The 12094-nt window shown below is 33.1% G+C and overlaps 1 protein-coding gene across 1 annotated transcript in view; it reads right to left on the minus strand.

Annotated features, from left to right (window-relative positions):
- Nucleotides 1–7937, minus strand: part of LOC121725888 (homeobox protein aristaless-like) — a 33819-nt gene extending 25882 nt beyond the window's left edge. Inside the window, exon 1 of the mRNA XM_042113054.1 lies at nucleotides 7793–7937. The gene's annotated coding sequence lies outside the window, so the exon portion shown is untranslated. The remainder of the gene's footprint in view (nucleotides 1–7792) is intronic.
- Between the last annotated feature and the right edge of the window lie 4157 nt (nucleotides 7938–12094).

The following is a 12094-nucleotide window of genomic DNA, read 5'->3' on the forward strand; positions in this document are numbered from 1 at the left end:
ATATGTATAAAGAGTGCCCAATTTGGTCATGCAGAGGTAGAAGCTTATATAGCAATTTTTCATAGCAAATGGTGATGTAAAAAGCGTGCCCACAGCCGCTACTCAGCAATTTTGTGCTACCTGAGAAGTATTTAATGCCTCGAATAAGTATTAAGATCTTCTGTAAGTATTGTGTAATTTTGGTACTTTCTTTGGTTTTGCTATGAATATAATATTTTTTTACTATTTTATTTAAAATTGGGTTAAATTATTTTACATCTACAGCAAGTCGTTCTCGTATAACGAAGGCTTAAGGCGCGTTGACAGTTTTTGCGGTGTTTAGCGGTGCGTCCACTCGGCAGTCGGCCATCGCTTGCCGCGCCATTACTTCGCGGCAACTTTCCAACACAAAAAACAATTAAAACGAAATTGAAATTTCTACAACAATAGTTTTGTAGAGTCTTGCTTGTTGGTAGTGCTAATGGAGGCAAAATATTGACAACAATGATGGCTCTATCAATACTTGATTATGAGTTTAAATATTATAATTTAGTATAGTAGCAGAGTCTACCGATTACTTACTAATATAATTAAGTATTATAATATTATATTATGCGCTTAAACTTTTGGTTTAAAGTATTTATAAATCATTATTAAAATGCACCAAAGCACGTTTTATATAATAATTTATAAGCTCTATCGTCTAGAGGTTAGACTCTAGCTATTTATAGCAAAGAGGCTGTAAAATTGTTAATTATAATAAGGAAAAGTTATGTTATTTAACCGATATTTCTAACTTAGTCTTACTTAAAATACTCGTATTATGAAAAATGCGATGAGCGTTCTAAAATGCACTTATACATACTTTTCTTCACCTGAGTCCTTAAGGTCAGATCAAATGAACATGCAATCATAAATAGCTGCTATTTATTATATTTCTTACAATGCTTTTAAATTGCAATGTCTAAATATTACCTGTAAATGTTTAATTATTGTCTATGTTGTCGTTAAAAGTAATTTATTTTTTACCTTAAACGCTACCTTATTAGCTATCGATTTTTTTATTTTTTTGTTGACTTTGTAATTGATATTATTGGTTATTGAATTTTAATTCACCTCATGGTCGTTGGAAATGATACTATAACTAGTTCCAGTCACGACTGGGCACATGATATTTTTTTTTGTCAACGTAATTTTATTTAATCAGCGTTTCATTTTTTTATGAATTTTTTTTTGTATGTTCCATTATGACGTATCTTTTTTGCTTTATAAAATGTTGTCCTTCCTAGGCCTCCAACTGCATCCGCGCTTTGTGAAAGTTTCATCAGGTTTCATCATCGGCTTAAGCTTGAATTATTCATTACACTTTTAGGATATTCCATACCTTTTATCGCGGACTTTGAGCGTGGCCACCGAATCAAGAAATTTCGTAACGAAAAAAAACCTAACACCCGCACTCCGGTCCGTGCAGCGTTGCCGTGCATCGTCTATTACTTAGACGTATGCGAATGCGTTATTACAAAATTATTACATAAGTTGATAAAAAATGCGATGCAATAGCTTTATCGCGTTCGTCCTCGAGTGCCACAAGTATTTTATTTATATAATATAAAATAGTATAAATGCCTACTTTTGCTTTATAAATATTTAAAACGAGAGTGATATTTTTAATCCACGATTAACCTTAACCCAGACTGGCGCTATGAGGTAATAATGTGGAGCCCTAGGAGGCCGGCTGAGCCCCCCCGCGGGCCGCAGGTGCTAACGCGCTGTTACCCTAATTACGTGTAGGGTAAGCCACGGATAGTTGTCAGTGTTATTTTTTATTTTTTTTTTATTTGGGACAACACGACATAAGTAAACAATGAAATTAAGGTAATTACGCAACCAACACCATTATCCACAATATAACTTATTTTATGAACAATATAACAATAACGATTACAAGCAAATTGGCATACCGGTAACGTTTACATGTAGTCGATCAACTCACAAACATAATATGAATTTTGTAGTAAGTACCTATAAAAAAGAATCTTTAACAAATTTCAATGAATGTTTTTTAATAGCTGTTCTTTGAACTGAAACAAAGATAATACAAACATATCGATGTTCGCGAAATTATCGTTGTAGCTTTTGGTGCCCTATCACCAGCATTCGTCCTGCTCGGTGTAGGAGCAAGCAGCTTATGTGTGTACTAGTCATGGATTCGTTGTGAGCGACTAGGTATGCGAAGGTAGATTTGGTTTATCAAATCATTACAGTCAATTAAATTGTGACAAATCTAATAGAGAAACATTTGATCAAAGCATATACGTCTTTGTGTAAGAGTTTGAAGAGAAAAAAAATCCAGAAGTGTGTTGTATGATAATGTTAATATATGGAATTTTGTGGATGCTTACATATTATATAGGTCTATATTTAGAAAAAAAAACTTCCGTATCTTATATTATGTGTAACAGACATACAAAAGAAGAGTGTGAAATCATTATCCTTTCTTTTAATGTTGCCTAAGTCGGATAAAAGGAATAAGGAATGACCCCGAAGTGAAAGACATCAACGCGCGTGCGCCTTTTACGTACTTTTTACAGATTGTAAAGTATTATGTGAAATTGTGTCTGTCTATATTATGTTTACACAAACCGCCGAAATAAACTTGATGATTTGGTATATAGCGATATTTAGAATTGTAAGAAAGCACCTGAGTGTCTAAACACACTAAACCGAAGTTACGCGGCGGAAATTCCGCATGATTACGCCCGCAATGTCAAACGCATACAATACACGGACGGAACGCGACGGAATAGTGTGTCATCGGTAATTTAAAATACATTGCAGGTGGAATCAAGTCGAACTTCCGCCGCGGAAATTCGGCATAGTGTGTTTAGACACTAACATACTTTTTGCAGATTGTAAAGTAGGTATTATGTGAAAGTGTGCCTTTAACATACTGAGAGTGGTTTGTATGTAAGGACCCCTTTAACATACAGACTCTAACATACTTATTGTCTGTATGTTTTAAGGGGTCCGTACATACAAACCACTGAAGTGAATTTGATGATTTGGTATATTATAGCGATATTAAGAATCCCTGAAACCCCTAGGATCACGAAAAAACCCACTGACATACTTTATTTTTTATTCTTTTTATGGAATACGAATTTCTAAGCATACGAAGATGGGGGGAACAACTAGTTATTTATTTTCCTTTCTTTAGTTATTTGCAAGGTATTTTTATCAACACAGAAGTGGTGGATTAGAGGTTTTTGTCCATTAGGCTTAAGTGTTAATGGTGCCCCGGATTACTCTAAACCCGCTGATAAGCTCAAAGTGTCTGACTCATCTTACCTGGGACGTAACGCCCTTAAGTCAATATCACAAGGTTGAAAATCCCATAACGACAGCAAGGAATGTTCATAGAAAACAAATGAACGCATTTAAATTAAACATCCACAAACATTATTTTAAGGCCTACTTATACTACTGGTGAGTTAGGGGTTAGAAGTTAGTTGTAAAATGTTAATAACTGGCCAAGCGCGTGTTAGAACACATAGAAAGGTTCCGAAATCATCTGTAATGACATACTTATCGATTTATATGTCAAATTATTTTTAAAATATCTTTACAACATGCGACCGGGATGTCCGCATATCCGTGAAAACTTTCATTCCTGCACTAAGCTTTTGGATGGTAAACCAAAAATGGACTTGTCGAAATTATAAGGGTTCCGAGAATCCATATCCATACTAATACTAAAGTGTGTCTGTCTGTCTGTTACCTCTTCACGCTCAAACCGCTGCGCCGATTTTGCTGAAATTTGGTATGGAGATATATTTAAGCCGGAAAAATGTACGGTTCCCGCGCGATAAACTATTTTTGGCGTAACGGAGTTGCGGGCATCAACTAGAGCTAGTTGACAATAATGGAATCCTGAAATTAACTTAATACCCAATAAAAATAGGAAATTGTGTTTCGAATCCGTTTCTATGAGTACTAGCATCGTAATGTCGTAATCTATAAATATGGTAGTAAATTAATTAATTTTCATGGTAGAAAATTAATTGATTTAAGATGGAAATTTTTAAAGTCGCTATAATATTTTAAATTAGTACAATAGCTATGCACAATATTATGCTTACGAAAAATTAACTCACATTACGGAAAATATAAAATATATTGTAATTAGTTAATAGTTATAAGTAATAAAATCAGTAAAGAGGAGCAATTAAAAATAATTTAGTGTCAGTGATAAGTACCTAAAGTAATACAAATGGTAGAAACTGTTACATAATTTGTACCAGCATGAACGAAGGTAGCACAATTTGGTAGAAAAATAAGGAATGTGGTAGAAAAATGGCTGAAAAGCCACAGAAGACTGTGCCATGTCAATCATCTGCTGTATCGTTACAAAATATAAAGCGTGATGTTGCAATAAAACTACCAAAAGATAATTGATACTGTAAATTGCAGTCTAGGCTCAAATAAGCTGCGAGCCATTGCACATAAAAACGATTTAGATTTGCATATTATACTGAATCAAAATTCATAATATTATTCAGAATCAACTTAATGTAATTTAACTATGATATAATAATATGCCATATTTGAAAGCCAGTAATGTTAAAAATTAACGCCCCATAATATACCCGACTGGCAAAAGGTGTATTAGCGGTTTACCCCCCGGGGAAATATCAACAAATTAACGAGCTTAATTCAAAAGGCGCAATGATATTATCATATTATTATATTAAAGGTGTTTTGTGACACATTACTATTTGAAGAGTCCGGGTCGGGAGCCATCGCAATTCTCATACAAACGGAATACCAAGATCATTTCCCATACGAGAATATTTACCAACCTAGGTAATTTCTATGTTAAGCTGAATAATAACTCAAATATGGTAAATATTCTAGTATGGGAAATGATCTTGGTAACGTTTGTATAAGAATTTCTTAATAGACATTAACGGCAATTTCATTCTCGCAATAAACTTGTTTCAACGGGAACCGTACAATTTTCAGCAATACATCTTTGATGATCATGATCTTCCTCGGGCCTCTTCCATTTCTAATGTTACCTAAATCAGCGGAAAAACTAACGCACAGACAGATATACTTCTGCAGTCATTATACTAAAATTAAGGTCTTAAAAGACCAATGTACATATTTTAACAAACCAAGAGATCAGTTAAGAAAAGAAGATTATCGCAATTAGTAGAAGTTGGTAAGCAACCTACTTTAACATAATCAGATTAACCTTCTTAAATGAATAATCTTAGTTAAGAGATAAGTATGTAGGTATAAGAGATTTTTAAGATTATTTACTAAGTGGAAGTTATTTTTTTTTTAATAGCGTACATTAGGTATAACTATTAAGTACCTAAGTACTATACAAGCTTTAAGTACCTAGTCTACTTAAATTATAATCCTTAGGACTTACACAAACCAAAAAATAAAATAATATCCATCAATTTAAGCAAAATAGTAGGTATTTTTGTTATCTAAAATGTCTAAAAGATAAGCTAAATAAATTCAACATTTATTAATGACAGACAAAAACAGAATACTGTAAAAAAAATCCCAATATCGGAAAGAGGTAATACATAAAATAGGAAAAGCAAACGCATGATTTAGCAAAAGCTAGTCAAGGAACCATTATCAGATGTTAATCGAATTCAGATTGAACCCAAACCCTTCCAATAAAAAACTATAGAACCTTCTCCTTTGTCATGTGAAGACTCAATCACGGTACAATACGGGGTTTCCTTTTCAGATATATAATTAACATGTTTAGATTTTATAAGCTTTTTAAGGAACTGTAATTTCTAAATTGAGTTTGAGATTTTCAAAATGAAGATGTAGATTAGAAAAAGTAGTTTTTACGATATTATTTGTAGTACTAACTATCTGGAAAATGCCATTGAATTTCCTTCTCAGTCAGTCCTTGAGTAGTTTGAAAGGGCCCCAAGGAAAAAAAGTACTTAAAAGTAGGACTTTAGACACTGTACAGTAAATTGCTAAAACATATAAATATGTATTATAATATGAAACTAATTATAATACCTATATACGTGGGAGAGCCATGCTTCGGCATGAATGGGCCGGCTCGGCCGGAGAAATACCACGTTCTCACAGAAAACTGGCGTGAAACAGCGCTTGCGCTGTTTCACGCCGAGTGAGTGAGTTATCGGAGGCCCAATTCCCTTCCCTGTCCTCCCCTTTTCCCTTCCCTTCCCATCCCTACCCTCCGCTATTATCCTATTCCCTCTTAAAAGGCCGGCAACGCACCTGCAGCTCTTCTGATGCTGCGAGTGTCCATGGGCGACGGAAGTTGCTTTCCATCAGGTGACCCGTTTGCTCGTTTGCCACCTTATTTTATTAAAAAAAAATTGTAATGTTTAAAAAAATATATTATTTAAAATATTTTAGTTTGCCTTTTGTTTTGTTTGTTTTAAGAGCCTATGCTGTCCCACTGCTGGGCAAAGGCCTCCCCCAAGTCCTTCCATTCATCCCGATCCATCGCCACCGTCGGCCAACCTGGCTTGTATGTGTCAAGTTCATCGCGCCATCTTTTGCGAGGTCGACCGCGGCGGCGTCGTCCATCATCAGGTACCCATTGCCTTTTATCTCTTTATATTTTAAACATGCCCATTGCATAATTTTAATTTGAAATTATAAAGCAGTTAAACAAAACTTTAAATTGCTATAAAACTTTTAGTTTATGACAGTGGCAATTTATTGTTGCGTTCTTAAGTCTTTTACTGTCTTAAATTAATTTTCGTTTTGCCCTGTGATTCCTGATAGCTTGTTATGATATGATTTTAATATTTTAGATGTTAGAGATAAGCGGTAGGTATCCTAAAAGTTTTGAGTTAATGTAGTTTTGATTAAAACCTTGTTGGGTAAGGACTAAGGACCGGGTAAAATATAAAAGTATATTTATGTTACAAAGTACATATGTATTTTAATTTATTTTTAAAGTCAATAAATAATTTCTAACACCTCCAGTTAAAGTCATTAAAGGAATAACGTTTAATCGTAATAAAATCCATAAAACTGACAAGTTACAAAAATTATAAAACTCACAAAATCAATGATTTACACCTCAAAGTGTATCAGAGCCGCGAGCAGTTTAAGGGCCGTGTAGCGTATTAAAATCACCTTTAAAGTGATCGGGAGTATAAAAAAGTCAATAAAATGTTTTCAATAAAAAGTCTATTGTTATCATCTGCAGCCTGAGGTATGGGGATAACCTTTGAGGCCGTAATACAGGCGATAAACAATATTAACAAGAGGGACCCCGCTGCGTCCAATTTTGGACCTGACATCGGCTTTAATTCAATAAAGCTATAAAATTTACCTAATTATGCAAATGCATTTGAAACGTCAGGTATTTTGAGCGAAAATTATTTTTTGATTAATTTATTTGCTGCAGTTTTATTAAGCCAAAAGGTTATTTTATTCATTTAAAATATTATAAATTACAATAAAAATGATAAATTACTAAATAATCCTTCGTGAACGGAATCGTAGCTCTTAATAATAATTGACGTAATTAGAAAATTAAAGCACCTCATTAATTAATTAAATTAAAGTTACTTATTCACTCTTAATCCATTTTTTAAATCAATATAATATGATTTAATTACTATACTTACTTTGCATTTTTCTCATAAGGATATGAACATTTTAAAATTATAATTAAATTTCTTAGGTATAATTCAAACAAGTAGCTCATGATAAGGATACACGTGCAAGAGTAATAATAATTGTGAGCTTCAAATATAAATTTAAAAAATAAAAACAAACTTACCACAACAAAAATATTTATTTTCTGGATAAAAATAAACTCCAAACAAACTCAATGTTCTTAATCACAAAACCTGACGAGATCACAGACGATAATGTCACAGATTAATCGCAACGTGAACGCGGCAATAAACTACGACACACCAACGCCTTCGATCGACTGATGGTGAATAAAGTTGACTTCGCGACGCGTGGTTCAAAAAAGTACGACAAAAAACGTGGCGGACCGAAGCCACTCCCCTGTGGCACGCCCGACCAATGGCGCGCCGGGGCTCCGCGACGGGCGCGAGGGTGGGCCCGCGTCACCGATACGGGGCCCCGCTTCGATACCGCTAATTGACTTTATCAACAAACTGACTTTACTGGCCAAAGTCACGATATATGCGTTTGTCTGTCGTGTCAAAAGCCTAACTGCGGTCCACGATGTAATGAACGCAAACTAATGGATGATTTGATCTCTTGTACCGGCTATCTCATTAAAAGCTGTTCTCTTTGATTTTAAATTAACTATTTTCAATATAACCTTTTTCATTTAATGAAAATATTTGATTTAAATCTTTAGTAGCTTGAATTATGTTAGATTGATGAAGACAGGAAATCATAGTTAATAGTATTTATTTTTTATTAACGTAGAATATTTCTATAAGAATGCCTAGATGTTAGACACACGAGCCGTTTTTAAATAAATATTTTTATTTTGACTATGTAAGGTATATAGCAATGAAGCTAAATTAAATAATAAGGTATTATTAATACATTTTACATATCAACTAAGAAAATGAATACAAATAATACCTATTTTGCACAAAACTTTATAAAAAATATATTAAGGTGGTACGAAAGATTGTAAAATAGCTTAACTCGGCAAGAACATAAATATTCTTTTCGCACATAATGCAATATTGTATGATGTCATGATATTACTTACATTTTAATAGATTACATCAGATCACAATTTTATTATTAAAGCAAGTAATGAGGAAAATAAAAGCAATTAAACAACAAAGTTGCGAGATGTAATGACTAATTAGAGGAACAGAGGTGTAATTTAAACAATTACTGCGACATTTGACATCCACCCAGCCCCCATAAAATGTATTGTTTCAGGTGCGATATGCTGACAACAGTGTTGCTGTCATAGACTTAATAACAGAAGATATTATATTAGCCTCTAGATATTTTTTCATCCAAAATCTTTAGTTTTTTAACATTTTAGGATCACAGTCTTATAAAAGTTATGAGTATATTTTATAGACTGCCTGTTATTCTTTAAATGAGTTATTTTACAACCACATCGGTTGTAAAAAAAAATTGATATCCACTTTTAGGAATGCTATTTGTTTATAAACGGTTGTAGGATGCCATAATTTTAAATGTTCGATTATAAATTGTTTTAAAGCATAAAATATTGTGGCGATTGGTACATCTGTGAATTGTTGCATCTGTAGTCACCACTGCAGCAGTCACCGACTCAAACTCATACTTTGAAACACACACTGTCATTACTTTCTGATTCTTTATTAAATAACCGTACAATGTTGCGAAAATAATGTTCCCTCGATATTAATAAATCATAGAAGGTATTTTCCAGTACATTCTGAAACATATCCATATATTGTATCTGTATTCTGTATATAGCTGACCTACTTTATTATTATTAGTATAAAACTAATCTAATATTTATTTTTTATTTCCTAAAAATTACAGTATATTCTGGCGAAATCAAATATTATCATAATATTATGTCCTGTTGCGGGACTCAGAGTACGAACATAGTTAATTCCGAATTTTATGTACAGGTGGAGAAGCCTGAACGTGAGGAGGTACACAGACACACTTTCGTATTTATAATATAAGTATGGATTATTAGTAGATACGAAATATTGTTTGCCAGAACAAACATTAATCAAAATATCCAGTTAGATAAATCTTCATCAGCTACTGATGGTCGTGATGAGACTCATGCTCCATTTTGTGACGATTAAAGAGGAATTATAAATAACAATCAGTGAGAAAGTTGCTTAATGACAATATGAACATTTTTTATAACAAAGTTAGAATAATTTATATACTTAGTCAAAAATATGATAACTGATATAGATATTAATAATAATAATAATAATAATAGCTCCCACACCGGTCTCGGTGACGGTGGCCGGTTTCATTGAAAGCAGGCCTGCTACGCAGGAGTAATTTTATAGTGCCCAAGTGTATGCGCAGTACACAAGAGCACTCTCTATTCCTTTGCTATATATACCCAATGGGACGGAAGACCGACACGACCGGCGAAAGATCAGGCGCAGGACCGACTTTTTTACATGCCCATCTGACGCACGGATCATCTTACTTGTCAGACAATCAGGTGATCAGCCTGCATTGTCCTAACCAATCTTGGAAATAACATGTTTCCAACGCGGGAATCGAACCCACGACCTCCGAGTCAAGAGCCGCGCTCTATACCACTAGACCACGGAGGTGAGAGGTGGTATAGATATTATACTTGTATTGATAGAAGAAAGAGTCTTAAATGATCTAATCAAAGATAATAATATACTGTAACTTTTTTGATTAGACTATTTGGGTTGTACTCAAAGTTCTGTTAAAACTCGTGACCGCACTTCCCACAAAGTCGTTCAGGCCACATTAGCCTCAACGACCTCAATTACAAATACAAATAAGCCAGAAATAGGCTGAGAATAAACGACTAATTTAAAATAATCACAACAATTATAAAAACCGACACAAAACGAAATTATGGCTATTAAAAATAACTTAATTCTTGATTATACAATAATTGCGCTGTGAACAAGCTGGTGTTAAAATATTGTCCTCGTTCGTAATGTACTGCCAACGATGTTAAATAGATGTAGATGTGTCGTAGATCTCAAATTCATTATTCAACACTCGGTAAAGGTAAACTTTCAATCAAAGTTTTGTTAAGAGGTTTTATGTTTTAGAATTTAGAGTATAATAATATTATTGTAAACAGAACGTCTCTCCCAAACAGATAAACCTTTTAGGTTTCACATGGGAAATCATTTTCATATTGTTTTCTGTACAATCATCGTAACGTCTTGAATAAATAAATAAATTATAATAATGATAACAATAAAATAATAATTTTTCTACGACGACCAGCATTATAAGTCTCAGCCTCTCCACGTTGCGATTACATAGTAAATAACCGGTGCCGATTTTTTATGAGAGTAGGCCACTTTATTTCCGACGCCCTATGCATGTAATCTGTAAGGTACTGAAATGAACGCTACCGCCCCTAGGCTGTGGCCTACTATGGCCTATTTATCCGAGGCTGTCTATGACGCATTGTGCATGCAGTAGATAACTTCAAAGGCATGAAAGGAATCATGGTCCAACGTGGAAAGGGGACTAAGTATATAAACATATGAAAATATTAGACGGATCTACTTTTAAATAAATCATTGACAATGATGGTGCCGCGACTGATATACGCGCCTCAAATTACAGTAACAAGGACTTCCCCGCAATTACTCAAATTGTACTCAACACACTATTGAACTGATAATACGCATATAGCGATAGGTTTTAAGTAAATAATATTTTAGACAGAAGTAATATATACGAAAGATTGATGCAATTTAAAATGAAATCAGGATTTTCTCTGAAATACAACCGCTGAATATTTAACTTATGAAAATATATCTTAACAGTAAATTACTAAAAAGCAAATCTTATATTGTACTAGTAGCAGTTGAGGTTTTTACTTGAGTTGTGTTTTTATTTTCGATTCGAGTTTGAACTTCTGCAAAATTTATATCTCAGTCAGTATTTATATCTCACTATGTTAACATCGCCTTGATACAATATGTGTATTTCATTGATTTTTTAAATACGAATACCTAACTACTACTTACTTTTACGGTTGTATGAATAGAAATAAATTTATTCGTACAAGAAGATGTAAATTTTTACAACTTAACTTCATTTAATATACTTTGTAATATTCCATAGTATTAATATTCATTTTTCCAATTAATTTAAAATATTCTGCAAAATTTAAGACATTTTAAATATAACATATTTCAAGTACATTAAAACTCTCTAAGGTATTCAACTAAAACATGATACAAATTTAAAATATAATAAATATGTATTAGAAAATATAATAATATTGTTCTGACCTACCCAATAGCTTATACTTTTGCTACCTTCCATATCTAATAATATTTTTAGGTTGGGAATTCCAATTAATTATTATGTATTGTGATAAATAATTCAATTCAAAAGCAAAGGCCGGCAAGTATCCTAAATAATTTTTTTATGAAAA

This window comes from Aricia agestis, chromosome 1 (assembly GCF_905147365.1).
Source record: "Aricia agestis chromosome 1, ilAriAges1.1, whole genome shotgun sequence".
NCBI lineage: Eukaryota > Metazoa > Arthropoda > Insecta > Lepidoptera > Lycaenidae > Aricia > Aricia agestis.